Below are 16,231 nucleotides of genomic sequence, written 5' to 3' on the forward strand. Positions count from 1 at the left end.
ATTAACTATGTTATATATTGCTAATGAACCATTGAGTTCTCGTAATAAAAGTTTTGCTATTTATTTAAATTTTTATTATGTTATAGATTGTGTGTGTATCTTTTAAATAACATTGGTTTCTTATTACATTAATAAATCGTATAGAGTTGAATGAAGTTTTGACTTCGGTTTAGTTTGTATGAACAATTTTCACCGCGTTTTACATCACTTAAGTCATATTTAATTTGAAATACGTTTTGTTTTCTCTTTTTTTTCCGTTCGCATTCTTATTGTATTCTTGTAAAATTAATATTTACCACCTTGTATTGTTGTATTTAATGTGCGTAAATAAAACGATTAACGTATGAATCGTGTCGGCTAATATTTATAGGTTTTCATGAATGTGTTAATTAAAAAAAAAAAAAAAAAAATGTATATTTTAAATCAATCGAACACAGTAAAATATAAACACCCGTGAAAAGAATTGGTACGGATGCAGAGAATGTGTTATTATTTTGTTGTGCGTGCGATATCACTAGATATTTAATATTTTTTTTGAAAATCTAGTGGAAAATCATTTTGGTACAATGATGCCCGTATATTACCAATATAATAAACGTCAACATTCTCCCTCCGGTCGACGTCCACATTATCTTCGTAACGGATACGGTCGAAAGAGTCGTCAATTAATTTTTTTGTCTTCGTCCACATCGATTTCACATACTCACATAGTATACTACTACGAACCCATTGTTATACGCATGTTATACCGCTACCACTGTCACTCAAAAAATGAGGTGTGTGTGTATGTGTGTGTGTGTGTATATTTAACCACATTGCTGGCGGTCACGTATCGGGGCCAAAATATGGACCAAGGGCGGGGGATCGCTGTGATGTAGATAGGTGAAAAATAATCGACCATGATGTGTTGTGTTGGGAGACAAAAATATCATATTATCCGTGGCCGTCGCAGGTCATTGGTTTTCTTCTGCCTGCTAAAGAGCCGGTGAAAGAAAAAAATAATAATAATAATAATAATAAACTCGAGGCCATTGTAACTGTTGGACTGAAAAAAAAATCATAATACTAAAATATAATATTCCATGCTCTTAATAATAAACATAGCTATAATAGGCAATAGGTTGATGACGGAACGCCCACAATAGAACTCGTCATGGGAAGCGAATTACCACAAGATGGCACCCTGCAGGATAGGTACGTCGAATGTTTTCCACAACAATGTAATGCAATGATTGACATCAAAATTGATGTTGAATAGCAAAATACGCGATACGTATTTATTCGGAATATTATAAGGTATTTGTGATCGAAATAAAACGGCGAAATTGTTTAGTCTATTATTATTATTATTGTTATTATTATTTTCTATACATCGGACGCGTAGAACAAAATTGAACAACCAGGCGAAAGAAGTCAAACATGCTATGGTACTGCGGTAAAATTAAAATAACGCTATTCACTAGTTTTTGAAGAACTATTTGGTTGGCAGTGCTGTGAATTATTTTTAGTCATATAACAACACGTCACTAGCTGGATCAAATCGTTAAGTAAAACTGACATTAAACTGCACTATACTAAGTACATATTATTATTTTCTAATAATACGTCGATAAATATTGAATCGTACGACATAAATGCGTATACTTCGTTGTCCCTATCGGATATTTCAGTAGTTTTTAATTTATAGGTAATGATCTTGTAAATCTAGTAAAAATGTACACGTCTAGTCACGAAGCAATGATGGGTTTTAAACATTATTATCGAAAAGTAAAATACAGTGATTAATAATCTGAAGAACTATTGTTAACGGTCATTTTCCATTATCCTATTTAGCATAATATTTTTCTGTCTGTATTTGAAGGGTACGTGTGACCTAGTAAGAGTTTAATTCATATTGTCTCGAATCAGTTGGTCACTGACACCATAATACTTGATATATAGGTATTTTTTGCAATTTGTATTTGTGATTTTCTATTGTAATGATATTTTAATTTAAATTTAAAATCATAAAGATCTAAAATGGTTAAAAAGTATGCGGTTAATTTTCTGATCCGTAGAAAATTCTCAATAAGGTCAATAGGGTATCAAACTTGTCTTGATAGTTTGTTTCTATTTTTCACCAATGATCTGAATAATATCCTTATTCATACTGTACATCTACTATTATTTACAGATTACTTTTAAATGTATTCACAAACATAATAGACGATAATTTCCCGTTACAAAACGATCTTAATAGATTTTTACATCTTTGAATAATGTAATATCATGGTATATTACATAAATATATGTAAGCGAATTATTTTTTTTATTAACAAACAAGTGCATTTTTAGAACGATTAGAAAGGTAATTATATTATTAAGTAAGGCAGAGAACTTGTAGCTTTAAAAAAACACTAAATATGCACTAAAAATATGATCTTATATTTTTTAAAGCGATTTAATTTATAAGTATATTAATCAGTTAAATGTTGCGTAACATTAAATCGTTTTTTCACATCTTACGTCACAATACTAGTAGTATAGGACTCTACCGCAAGTCAAAAATACATCGACATCAAATTTCGATAAATAATTCTTTAAACAACTGTTATAATACTGTTTATCTTTCGGCCTTTTAATGTTAAAACGGTACACAAAGACGACAAATTGATACAAATTACGAATAGACGCACATAAGCAGATGGCAGAACTAAGACTAAATTATTAACAAATAATGATTGACAAATGTCAGAGCAATGACATTTTTTTGGTATCTTTTATGGTTTCTTTAACGATCTATTGGAAATTGTATGATGTGGAATCTGGGCATTTGGCGGCTTGCGAGATTTTTTTTTTTTGGCCCGTACTATATTTTCAAATTACGAGTATATCATATAATTTAAAGTTTATCGCCTAATGATATGATAAATGTTATCTGGTATTAAACACCGTTAAACGTCTAAATGTCATGTATAATATGTATATGTATAGCTTTCAACTATAGCTGTTTGTACCAAACTATTAACAATATAAATTTCTTCGTATCATTCGTATTCGTGTCGTGCAGTCGTGTGTGTTAAATTTATTATTTTCGTGTATATAAATCAGTGGTTCTTAACCTTTTTCGAATGACGGAACACTTAACATTTTATAAGATTTTCGCGGAACAAACCGTAAAATAAAATAGTAATACATACATTTTTAAATTTTATAATATATTAAACAATGAATGTATATTGTATAGCATAAAATTGTTTGCATGCCATACATGTTAGTGTTAGTCACTAAAAAATAATAAAATAATAAAAAAAGTTAAAAAAAATTTAAAAATTTGAAATGAATACTTTGTATGAGATATTTGTGCCTGATGATTTTGTACAGATATTTTCAATATTGCTATATTGTGCTATTGCGTTATTAGACAACTTTTCCCCACAAACCACACATAGGGGAATTTTACAATAATTTTCGTAAATATAAGAGAAATATAATCATTGCAATATTGTACATTGATCTTTTTTATTTTATTCTTATTATTGAGTATCATCATTGATATTGCTTGTATTTGTAATTGCATTATCAGTACAAGAATCATGTTTTCGTTTAAGGAATTTGTCCATTTTGTTATTAAAATGGTCGTTACAAATGAAATTCTAATTAGAAGAATTGGATAGAATATTTTATTAATTAAATAAATTTCAAATTGAACTTACTAATAACAGAATCCTTATTTACGAAGTTGTACACATGTCTAACGTTGATAACCGCGGGCAACGCACTAATACTAATGTATTTTATAACTTTTATTAGTGCGGAAAACTAAAATTGTCGATATCTATGACGTATGTTATCGCAGTATGGTGGCGATTATTGAATAATATAATAATGAAATAATGTGTATTATATAGTATACTGACACATATAATTCGAAAGTTAACGATACGTTTTTGTGTACAAAAATAAACCAACCTAAAATGATTTTATAGACGATACAGTATAAAGTTATTGTTATACACGTCTTATATTTTTGTGTTTTGGAAATCCATAAAAGTCAAAATGTTAAGACAATGGAACTAAATATTTTTTTTTATTGATTTTAAATTTTTGTCGGAACACTTATACCAAGTTCAGGGAACACCTGTATTTCGCGGAATACCGGTTAAGAACCACTGATATAAATGCTAATTAAAATACATATTTGAATGACTTTTTTTTTTTGTTTACCATATTCTGGCCCTCTGGATTTTAATTTTCTTAAAATTGGCCATCTATTAACTTTCAGTTGCCCATCCCTGATGTAGACTATATGATTACTGTTTATAAATAAAATTAATCTAATCGGCGATCCTCGAGACTTATTTTTAGGAGAGACATGCGTCTACAAATTAAAAAATATGGTCTTAAAACAAAAAGAAAAAACTCGAAATATGTTTTTATATGTAAAATAAAATTTCAAGACAAGCTTTGTAAAAGCATACAATTAGTTTGTTTTGTACTCTGGTATTTTTGTGGTTGTGCAAAACAAATATGTAAATGCTACAAGTCCTCTGCTTAGATATAAGGAATTAGATAAAATAAAATATATTATTGTCATATTGGAATTGAAATATTATCGGAACAAAAATGTTGACCAAGTTTTTTATTTTTTCCAATGTTTTGTTAACTAATACTAAAAATATTAAAATATATACTATAATGCTGTAAATTAATGTAGTCTGAAGTAAAATATTTTTTTTAGCGTTTTACGGAATTTAAGTTGTGTTGACGGCACGCAAATGAGTATATAATATATATATATTAAATATACTATAATTTAATATAATAATCTATCTATCTATCTATCTATCTATCTATCTATATTATATTTAAAATTGTAAGGGTTTTTTTTCGACCGCGTTAACCGAAAAAACTACTGAACCGATTTGGCTGAAATTTTTTTTGGCTGAAACCCGACACTTTGCTGAAGGTTTTAGTACCAATTTTGTCAGTAAAAAAGTTCATAAAAGTTCATAAAAAATTAAAAACAATTGTACCTATATTGTATATACCTATATATATATACCTATACCAAACTAAAAAAGTTTATGCATGTATTAAAAAATTAATATATTTCCGGAGATGTAAATTGTTATGTTTACAGTGTTGAATGGCAAAAACGAGGTTTGCCACACTACCACATTCTTTTGTAGTTAAAAACGAAAATTCAGCCAGATGAAATTGAAAAAATTATTTCTGCCGAGATACCAAACAAAGACAGAGATCCTATACTTAATGAAATAGTATGCAAGAATATGATTCATGGCCCATGCGGCGAGTTAAATATTAGATCGCCATGTATGAATAATGGAAAATGTAGTAAGAAATACCCTCAAAAATTGGTCAAGGATACTCAAACTGGAGATGATAGTTATCCGACTTACCGACGGAGATCACTAGATGATGAAGGTTATACTGCAATATTAAAAGTTCGTAATCAAACAGAAATCGTGGTTGACAACCGTTGGGTTGTACCGTATTGTCCAGTGTTATCTAGGTGCTTTAATGCGCATATTAATGTAGAATACTGTCATTCGTTTAAAGCGATAAAATACATATGTAAATATATTAATAAAGGATCAGATAGAGATACTTTTTCTGTTAATCGTGAATACGATGAGATTACAAATTATTTGAATGGTCGATACATATTTATTTCTGAAGCGTTTTGGAGAATTTTCAATTTTGAAATCCATGGTAGAGATCCGACAGTTCAGCACTTGGCTGTTCATCTAGAAAATGGACAGCGTGTTTTCTTTAATGCTAATAATCTTCATCAAGTTATTGAAAATCCAAGAAAAACGACATTAACTGCATTTTTTGAACTGTGTTCACATAATGATTTTGCGAAAACACTGTTCTATCATGAAGTTCCTTCTTATTATACCTGGAATGATAGCAGAGGCTGGTTAAAGAGTGACGGGGAAAAGATGTTCCAGGTTGGCCAGGAATAAAAACGGACACTGCCATTGGTAGAATTTACACGATTCACCCAAATCAAAGTGAGTGCTTCCATTTAAGATTGTTACTAAATTATGTACAATGTCCTACTTCATTTGAAAGCTTGAAGGTCTTTGATGGAGTCATTCATGCGACTTTTAAAGCTACCTGTTTTGCTCTTGAGCTTTTAGAAAATGACGAGCAATGGAAAAATGCTCTAGTGGAGGCAACTCTTTCAGAAAGTCCTTCAAAATTAAGAGAATTATTCGCAATAATCATAGTTTTCTTCCAACCGTCTGAACCTCAATCTTTGTGGGAACAGTTCAGAAGTTGTGAAGATATTCTTCATACAGGGCGCATTCGATTAAATGACTTGCAATTTACTTTTTCTGATGAAATATTTAATAGAGGTTTGATTGAAATAGAAGATAAAGTTGTTTGTTTGTCTGAAAAATATTTAACTGAATTTGGAATGAACTCACCTGTTCGAAATGAAAATGCATCTTTTTGATCTTTTTGATCATCTGATCCTTTTGAATTCTCAATTTTGCGTTCTTACGATAATAACTGATTACAAGAATTTGTAGAAATCAATTTACCAAATAATTTACCATATGCTTTTAATGTTATTACAGAAAGCGTAATGAATCATCAAGGAAGAGTTTTTTTTTTAGATGCTCCGGGTGGTACAGGAAAAATATTCCTAATTAATTTGTTGTTGGCTCAAATTAGATCCTCAGGTAAAGTTACATTAGCAGTAGCTTCATCTGGTATAGCAACAACTCTCCTTAGTAGCGGCAGAACTGCTCACTCGACTTTTAAGTTACCGTTAAATATATTATTTGATACAGAATACGTTTGTCCGATTCGTAAAAATAGCTCTCTTGGAAAAATTCTTCAAAAAACCTCATTCGTTGTGTGGTATGAGTGTACATGAGTCACAGATCACATATCGAAGCAATTTATCGAACATTAAAAAATCTTAGGTGTAATAATAAGTTTATGGGTGGCATAACATTTGTTTTCGGTGGTGATTTCCGTCAAACCTTACCAGTAATCCCTAAAGGTACTCGAGCTGATGTCGCTAATGCTTGCTTAAAATCTTCCCCTATATGGAACTATGTTGAAAAACTTTATTTGCGAACAAACATGAGAGTTTATTTATGTAGAGGGGACGATATTTTTCCAGCACAGTTGTTGAAAATTGGAAATGGAACTTTAGAAAATGAAAATGGTTATATTTCTGTCAATCACACGATTGGACGGGTGGTCAATAACGTGGAAGAGTTGATTTCTACAGTTTATCCTGACATTTTTAATCTGTCCAATAAATCTTATCAGTGGTTATGTGAAAGAGCTATTATCTCTCCGAGAAATGTAACAGCAGGAGAAATTAATGATATCATCCTTCTAAAATTCGATAGACACTCACGTGAATATCTATCTATTGATACAGTTACATCTACAGATGATGCTATTCATACAGAGTGCTTTTCACATGGGCAATTATATGTGGCATTTTCTCGAACTGGGGACCCGGAATCATCTTATGATTTTAATTTCAACAGGAAATACAACAAAAAAACATCATATACTCAGAAGTCTTATAAAATTCTTATTTTAATTCTTTTTTTTCTTTTTTTTCCTTCATCAACTTCAATCAAATTCTTTATCAACCATAAATTATTTCTTTTTTATCTGTATTTATTTTTATCATTTATAACGCTAGAAAAATTTTAATCCGTTTTCATTAACCTTTTTTTTTATATTTACTTGCCGATCACATTAAACAATAATATTTGAATAAAAAATTCTACATGATGGGTATTCAATCAATATACCACAACGCGATCCAAAAACCAAGTTACCGCTTAAAAAAACTGTCTCTGCATCAAGTATTTACTCATATAGAATAATGGTCAGAGAAGGGGAAGACAACTATTTAGTTAATTATCGTTCTCTTTTCAGTCAATATTTGGTAGATGAATACGCCAAAATTGAAACTGAAAGACTAAATTGCATCAAAAACAACCAAGCCAAATTGCGCGCAGATAGTTATATTAATTTAAAAGATGCGATTGGACGACGAGACATAGAAGCTAATCAGTTAGGCCAAATGGTTATACTCCCGTCAACTTTTACTGGTGGGCCAAGGTACATGCACGAAAGAACACAAGATGCTATGACCTACGTTAGACATTACGGTCGTCCTGACCTTTTTATTACTTTTACATGTAATCCTCGCTGGGACGAGATAAAAGAGCTCTTACTTCCCGGTCAAAGATCATATGATCGACATGATATAATTGCAAGAGTGTTTCGGTTAAAAGTCAAAAAGACCATGAACTTATTGACAAAAGGTAAAATATTCGGAGAAGTGAGATGCTATATGTATTCAACAGAATACCAAACTGTAGAGAGGTTCAGGTAGTTGTAAGTTATAACTTATCGAATAGGTTATGATAATAATCATTATCTTAAAAACTAAATTAATATGTATAAAATATTATTTCAAAAATTTTAATTAATTTAAATTTCAATAGATTTAACAAAATTTAATCTTGGCAGGTTACATACATTTATATACTTAAATCCGGCAACGACGGGTAATTCAGCTAGTATAATATAAAATTAATAAGTACTTTGAGAGAATGATTTGAATAAATATATTGTATAAATGTACATATTGGTAATACGAGTTTTATATTTTATTTCGCAATTAAATATACAGTTATTTAGAAGCAATTAGTCAAATGTGTGTAAAAGCTAACGAGCAGATCGATAATTTTTTTTTAATGATTGTAGATAAGGTTATTCTCTATAATTGTGATAGTATTATTTATTTGTTACTTATTAATGTAGTGTGATAGATATCAAACACCTATTTTACATATAATATAATAAATTGAAAAGTAAATATATGATTACAGTGTTTCTAGATTTCTTGTGTTAGCTAAGTTGTAATATAATATTGACCATGGTCCATTTTATATATTTAGAAATTCTATATTTACGAAAAGAGTTAAATAAAGCACAATATTAATTTTATTTATTTTAAATTACAATATTTAAACAATAATCATAGAATAAAATTAAGAATACAATATATATTAAATATAGTATAAATTTATATAATAATAATATAATATATTAAAAATTAACATAAAATATACAGTAAATACATTATAGGTATAGTGCTTAGAGATATTATGCTTACATTGGTAAAAAGGAGTTGGTATTCAGTAATTCCATTTAATATTTATTAAAAAAGTAGATTAATAAATTAATAATTTAGTCAATGATAATAATAAATAAATAAATAAATAAAAGTAAAAACATGTTGTTTTAAAATGGAAATTAATGTTTTAGGGTAGCGGGGACAACCTTCTTTTTGATTGAGGACCATAAAAAAAATTCTTAAAATTTAAACTTTTTCTAAATTATTATAAGATTACTATTATTATTCTCGGGATAGATATAATTCATAACAAGCAACATATAAACTTCTTCACAAACTATCCATTAGAAAATGTTTATTTTTCCTTAGTTATAAACTGGGCGACAAGATAACAGCCAACTAAAAACACGTTTTGGTGACTTTATTTCTTAAATATATTTTATTGAAAATTAAAGTTTTTTTTTAAAAAAAATTATATTTTTTACCCGTTCTATTTCAATTAGATTTTTGAATTTGTCTTTATAATTTGTTTCTTAGGGTCATTTTATGTTGTATTGTTTTAAAACTGCTATAGTTTCTTTACATATTATACATATACCTTTATTTTGTCATTGTATAATGAATTATTCGTTTTCCTATTAATCTCAAAAAACACAATATTTGGAGTCGATTTTTAATTTTTATTTTTGAACATAATGAACTTGTAGACTTTTGTATTACGTATATTTTAAACAGTTTAAATAAACATATAAAAAACCTAAACGAACTATCAAATGACTACTTCCCAGTATTATTAACTTTAGGTGCCAAAATTGCCTCTACTCTCATCAGGTCCTATTGATTTGAAACTATTTCAAAAAAATATTCCACGAAGCAATGAGTCTAAATTTTCCCCTAAAATCTCCTCTAGATATAGACAACGTAGTCTCTAAATTGACAAAATCAATCCAAAATGTAGTATTAAGTTCTTCCTCTTCTACCACAAATAAAAATAAAAATAAGTCTTCCATATCACATTCTTTATTTTTGGTTAATCATATAAAATGTTACAATTTTATAAATGCAAAACGCTGTGCACGAACTTTGTGGCAAAATATAAAATATTCCAGACATAAAACTATCTATAAAAATTTAAAAACCAATCTCAAAACTCAATTAGCGAAATATAGATCCGAACAGGTCAGTTTATATCTAAGCACGTTGACTTCTAATAATGGCTCCTTTTGGATAATTAAACCAAAAAGCTAACTCAATAATGTGATAATATTTCCCCATTTGAATGACCTGATAGGTTAACCTAACCTAACCTCGATAAGACGGAATTGCTTGGGACCATGAAATTTTTCTGTGTTAACAAGGTTTCCATCTTGACGGGGTTAGTTAATTATATGTAATTTGAAACGGGACCAAAAAAATGTTCTATAATACCGAGGTTTCCGTCTTACCGAAGTTCCGTTTTATCGAGGTTTTACTGTAATTATAATGATTACGAACATTTGATGAGTATAGATAGCGTGTATGGTGGTCACGTCGAACTTGAATGCATTAATCGACTTTATCCAAGTCATACATTTCGTGTGTATAGATCTATTGATCTTAGTGCATTTGTAGATTATGGTTAGGTGCAATAATGTGTAATAAATTTTTTTCTGGCGATGGTGACACAGGACATTATAATGTTTTAGTTTTTAGTAATAATATGAATACTCAAAATCTATCTAAAGAAATAAATGCTAATACTAATAGTAAGCGTAAAACTCATTATTTAACCGAAAGACGTGAAAGAAAAAAACGTAAAGAAAACCAGAATCAGAGAGTATTATTTTATATATGTGCTTTATCGCATAATATAGTTCAAGTTATTCCCTATAATTTGGATAATTTAAAATTTAAATGCTAGCATTGTCATTCGTTACACTTTGAGTGTGAAAAACGACTAGAGGGCATTATAGTTTATGTTGTGGTAATGGAAAAATATCTTTACTAGAGTGCCGTTTGCTTAATGAAATATTTGATGTATTTGTTGGTGAAATTGATGAGTCCAAACATTTTAGAGAATATATACGTCAATATAATTGTGTGATGTCATTTATCTCTTTTGGTTCTCACATAACATTACCATCGGGGTATGGACCTTATTGTTTTAAAATACATGGTGATATATATCATCGTATTAGCTCTCTTTATCCTAGCTCTGGCCAAAATCCATCGTATGGTCAATTTTATATTTTAGACTTTGCCGAAGCAAACAAAGTTATATTAAAAAATCACAAAATATATTGCTAAAAAGTTATATACTTGATAAATTACACAATGTATTATCTAACACAAATCCATATGCTAAATCTTACTAACAAATGCATGAACTGACGGTTCATAATGAGAGTTCAACTACTATTAATTTGGTTATGCGATTTTATTATGGACCTAGAGAAGATATCCGTAGATACGACCCAACAGTTTCTGAAATCGCAGTAGTATTTGAATCTTCAAATGGCGCACCTATTTCACATAGAAATATATTAGTTTATCCAAAAAAAAAGAGATGTACAAAGAATTGATTACGATAGTTGTAATGTGAATTGAAACCAATGTTAGAGTAGGAAAATTGGTCGTATTGCCTTCGTTTATTGGAAGTCTTCGAAATATGGTACAGAATTATCAAGACGCCATAGCAATAGTAAAGAAATTAGGAAAACCAGATTTATTCATTACATTTACCTGTTGCTTCGTGGCCAGAGATTATTACAAGTATTCATTCATGTGAAACTGCGAATAACAGACCCGATATTGTTGTTCGTGTATTTCATGCAAAAATTGAACACTTATTAAAAATAATAAAAACAAAAAAAATATTTGGTGATGAAAAAACTCTCATCATTGTGATAAAATGAATAATTCAACTGTCAATATGTTTCCAAGGCCAGAAAAAACGTATTTAAGTTTAAATACAGTATCAAAATAATGTGACGATTTTTTGTTTCCTACAGAATTTTTAAATAGTTTACATTTAAGCGGTTTACCTCCGCACAGTTTGGTACTAAGGAAAGGTACTATTGTAATAATCTTGAGAAATTTAAATGTCATCTCCAATCTGATGAATGGCACAAGATTTATTGTACGAAATATGTATGATCATTCTTTAGACTTGGAATCTATAACTGGTCAAGGAACTGGTCAGCGTATTTTATTGCCTAGAATTGATTTGACCCCGTCAGATTCAACTCTTCCCTTTTCATTTACCAGACGTAAATTTCCGATAAGAATAGCTTTTGCTATGACAATAAACAAAGCGTAGGGTCAAACATTGGATAAAGTAGGATTGTATTTACACCATCCTTTAGTCATGGTCAAATTAATGTTGCCATGTCCAGAGTTAGATTTTTTGAAAAGTTTAAAATACAAATAATACTAAACAACAAAAAAGATACAATGAATATAATTTATAAAGAAATTTTACAATAATAATACACAAATTTGTTGAACTTCATTTGTTTATCAATTTTTTTGTATATTTTTTTGTTATATTTTTTTATACCTTTTATAATATTTATAAATGTAATTAAAGCTTAATAAATTAAATTATTTTCCATTTTAGGTTTTTCCTATATGTTAATTGCACATTATTCTAATGATGTATACATGATACATCCTTTATATTTATTTATTATATACAGTTATTAAACTATTTGATTATTTTTTACCGTAACCCGGCAGTGACGGGTAATTTAGCTCGTTTTTGTTTAAATTATGTAAGTACAACGATGAAGCTGAGACATATGGTCGTGTCTGATTAACTACGTACTTGATAATAAGAAATATGAAATGTACATTTATATTAAATTGTGTAAACGTTAGATTTTGAGATGAATATGAATTATATATTTTTTTTTCAATTTTTATTTAATACGTTTGCAAACCGGTTAACAAATTATCACGGACCGTAGTTGGTCACCATTGTTGTAGTGTTTATTAAATTTACAATCAGTTACTGATAATCTATTAATTACTCGTTTATAAAATATTTAATTAGTAATGTAATCAGATTTTAACAACTTTTTATGTTGAATTTAAATAAAAGTGTACCACGATTTATTTTCCCTCCTGAAAAAACAGAAAATTACACTTATAAATGATTATATTGAAACATATTGGTAGGTATTCAAACTTTCGTTGATAGTTTTAATATTCATTCATAAAATATTTTCTATAGATTTCACTACAGAATACAGAGTTTGAACTCTTAAGAAATTTAATAATTCTGTTTACCATGGTCTCGGGAACTATATCTGATTAATTTAGTGATTTATGATAATTGGGTTTTTTTACAATTCTAGTAGTTTGTATGTAAAATGTTTGAGCATTATTTATAAATTTCGAATGATCTTGATTGATGAGATTGAAAAATGCAATTGATGTTAACCTAAATTACATACTAACATGAATAATGATTTAAATCAACTGTAATATAAATGTCTACTGGGTTAAGTGATTTCAAAATGTGACATTTCACTAATTAAAATGCAATATTTTATAATCGTCTATTGTACAACATTATATTATAACGGCAATCATTCATTTATTTCAACGGCAATCGCAAGACCGGTTGTCTGATGTTAATCTATTTCAAAACAATATTGAATATTATTATTATTTTTAACCTGTTTCATAACCATTCTGTAGAACTGACGTGATATGACAGTGTTACGCGACTCATTATTATGTTATCATCGGTGTCCAATGTATAATAAAGTTCAAATGTTATTCGTGAACGGAGAGCGTATAATGTCAAAGGCCAGACTGTAAAGGTCGATACGGACCTATACGGTAAATAGTGCAATTTCCGGCGAGCGCGCATTCGGCTTGAAAACGGTTAAGACTGTTAACACAACTACCACGGTCAACAATTCAAATCGGTTTTATACAATAATGTAATACATTGATATGATTATGATAAAAATGCGTTTAACGATTCATGTACACATTTCGATATCTGTACACACAAATATAATATTTTAATGTGTAACGAACATGCATTATTAACTACACTATTATTGTGATAACCGCTCTGTGTGTGTGTGTGTGTGTGTGTGTGTATCTTGCGTACAACATCGAGTAAAAGCAACTATGTGTAGTATGTAATCGCTCATCTATGTACCATGATTTCAATAAGTCTTACGCGGTGTCCGTGTATCGGCATTATTCTAGAGACGATTACAATGCACAGACGTTCGTCGGATGGCCTCATACATAAACGCGATTGAGCAACGGAGTGGCGGATACATAGTTTTGCTTTGGAAACCTATTCAATGCGTACAAATAACTAACCTGCGTTATTACAAATTACAATTCTGTGTCATGCTGGTGTAAATATGTTTTTATTAAACTATATTATTATGTGATAACTATAGCTTTTTTTTATCGCAAAATAGGAAATAACCGGAAGCATAAATTTTAATATCTATAATACGTTTCTTCATTATATTTGCATACGACCCAGTATACAGTTATGATGAAAAAATATAATATAAAGTAAAACTTGGATAAGATAAGATGGAATCGCTTAGCACCGTACAATAAACATTCCGTGATAATATGGTTTCCGCCTTGACGGCGTTAAGAGAAAAAAATTAATTAAATTAAAGATAATTTATTTTTAACCAGTATACATGATAAAATTTATATTTTTTGGAAAAAGTCAGTGAGGTGTCGTATTCTACCCACACTTGAGATCTTGAAGTCAAATCCAAAAGCTCAATATTGGATACCTACTGTAATGGAGAATTTTTATAATTTCTCCAAATAAAAAAATAGCAGTTTTGTAAAAAATACTTCAATAGTAATAAATCCGGCTATATCTTTTGACTCTAAACACTCATTTTTAGAAAATTAACATTAGAGTAATTATATTGTTTTATTTGTATTTTGACAGTATTCAAATTATTCACTAATCATTTTATATTCTAAATAAAATATAAAGATAAATTTATAGTATATGTTATACTGCTAAATGTATAATATACGTTTATCTTTAATTACATAAATACATAAATATACTATAGTTTATAAATTATTGATAAAAAAAATGGCATTTTTAAGCACATTTTTGGCTAGTTAACGTTAATAAGTTAGCTAAATGGTCAACTTAACCTATCTATGTTCTTTGGATTTCTTTATACTTAGCATAATAATGATGAGTGTATATAAAGTATAGGATGAAAATTTAATCCAACCGTTATTAGAGCAGACGTGTTTAGTCGTGTATATATATATAATATTATTTATATCAATGTGAAAGCAATAATGAATTATTGCATAAAAAAAATATTCTGAGAATAGGTTGGAGTGCAATTTAATAAAAAATATACATCATTTTAAAATTAATGCAAATCAATTATTTCACTTAATTTACGAATTATTTATTATTTTATTAAATTAAGAGTCTTAAAATAAGTTAATGTAAAATTACTTACTTTTTAAAAAAAAAAAAATATATATATATATATATATTTATATTTATATGCAATGTATACACCTATCTATATTTATTATGAAAATTAAACTTTATTAAATAAACGTTAGTTATAATTTTTCATTCTTTAATATTCAGATGTGAAATCATGGCTGTATATTTTCAGTAAGAAACAGTTATTTCGAATAGGAAAAAATATTTTACTTGAGAACAATTAGTTGTAAGTACCATAATTTAAATTATAAACGTTCATAAAAAATATGAATAAACATTTAATTTAAATTATTAATAATGGTATACAAATATGTTAGTCTTTGACTAAAATATCAAACATTTAATTATTTTAAATTCAAAAATATTATAACTATATTAAAATAAATCAAAACAAAAATATTAGGTATTATACAAACATTTTTTTTACGGTGGATTATCAAGTTATTATAAAATATAAATGCAAAATATGAATGAAAATATATTTATTTTTTATAAACTTATCTGTAACCTAGAGATTTAGTTCCATTAAAAATCGATTTAATACTATGTAAGCATAAATATATTTCTATAGTCAATCAGCCATAAAATATGTGTACAATTTTGCAAAATTTTTTGTCACACAAAATGTT

The sequence above is a fragment of the Sipha flava genome, unplaced genomic scaffold, assembly GCF_003268045.1.
Source record: "Sipha flava isolate LNK unplaced genomic scaffold, YSA_version1 69_pilon_pilon, whole genome shotgun sequence".
Taxonomy (NCBI): Eukaryota; Metazoa; Arthropoda; class Insecta; order Hemiptera; family Aphididae; genus Sipha; species Sipha flava.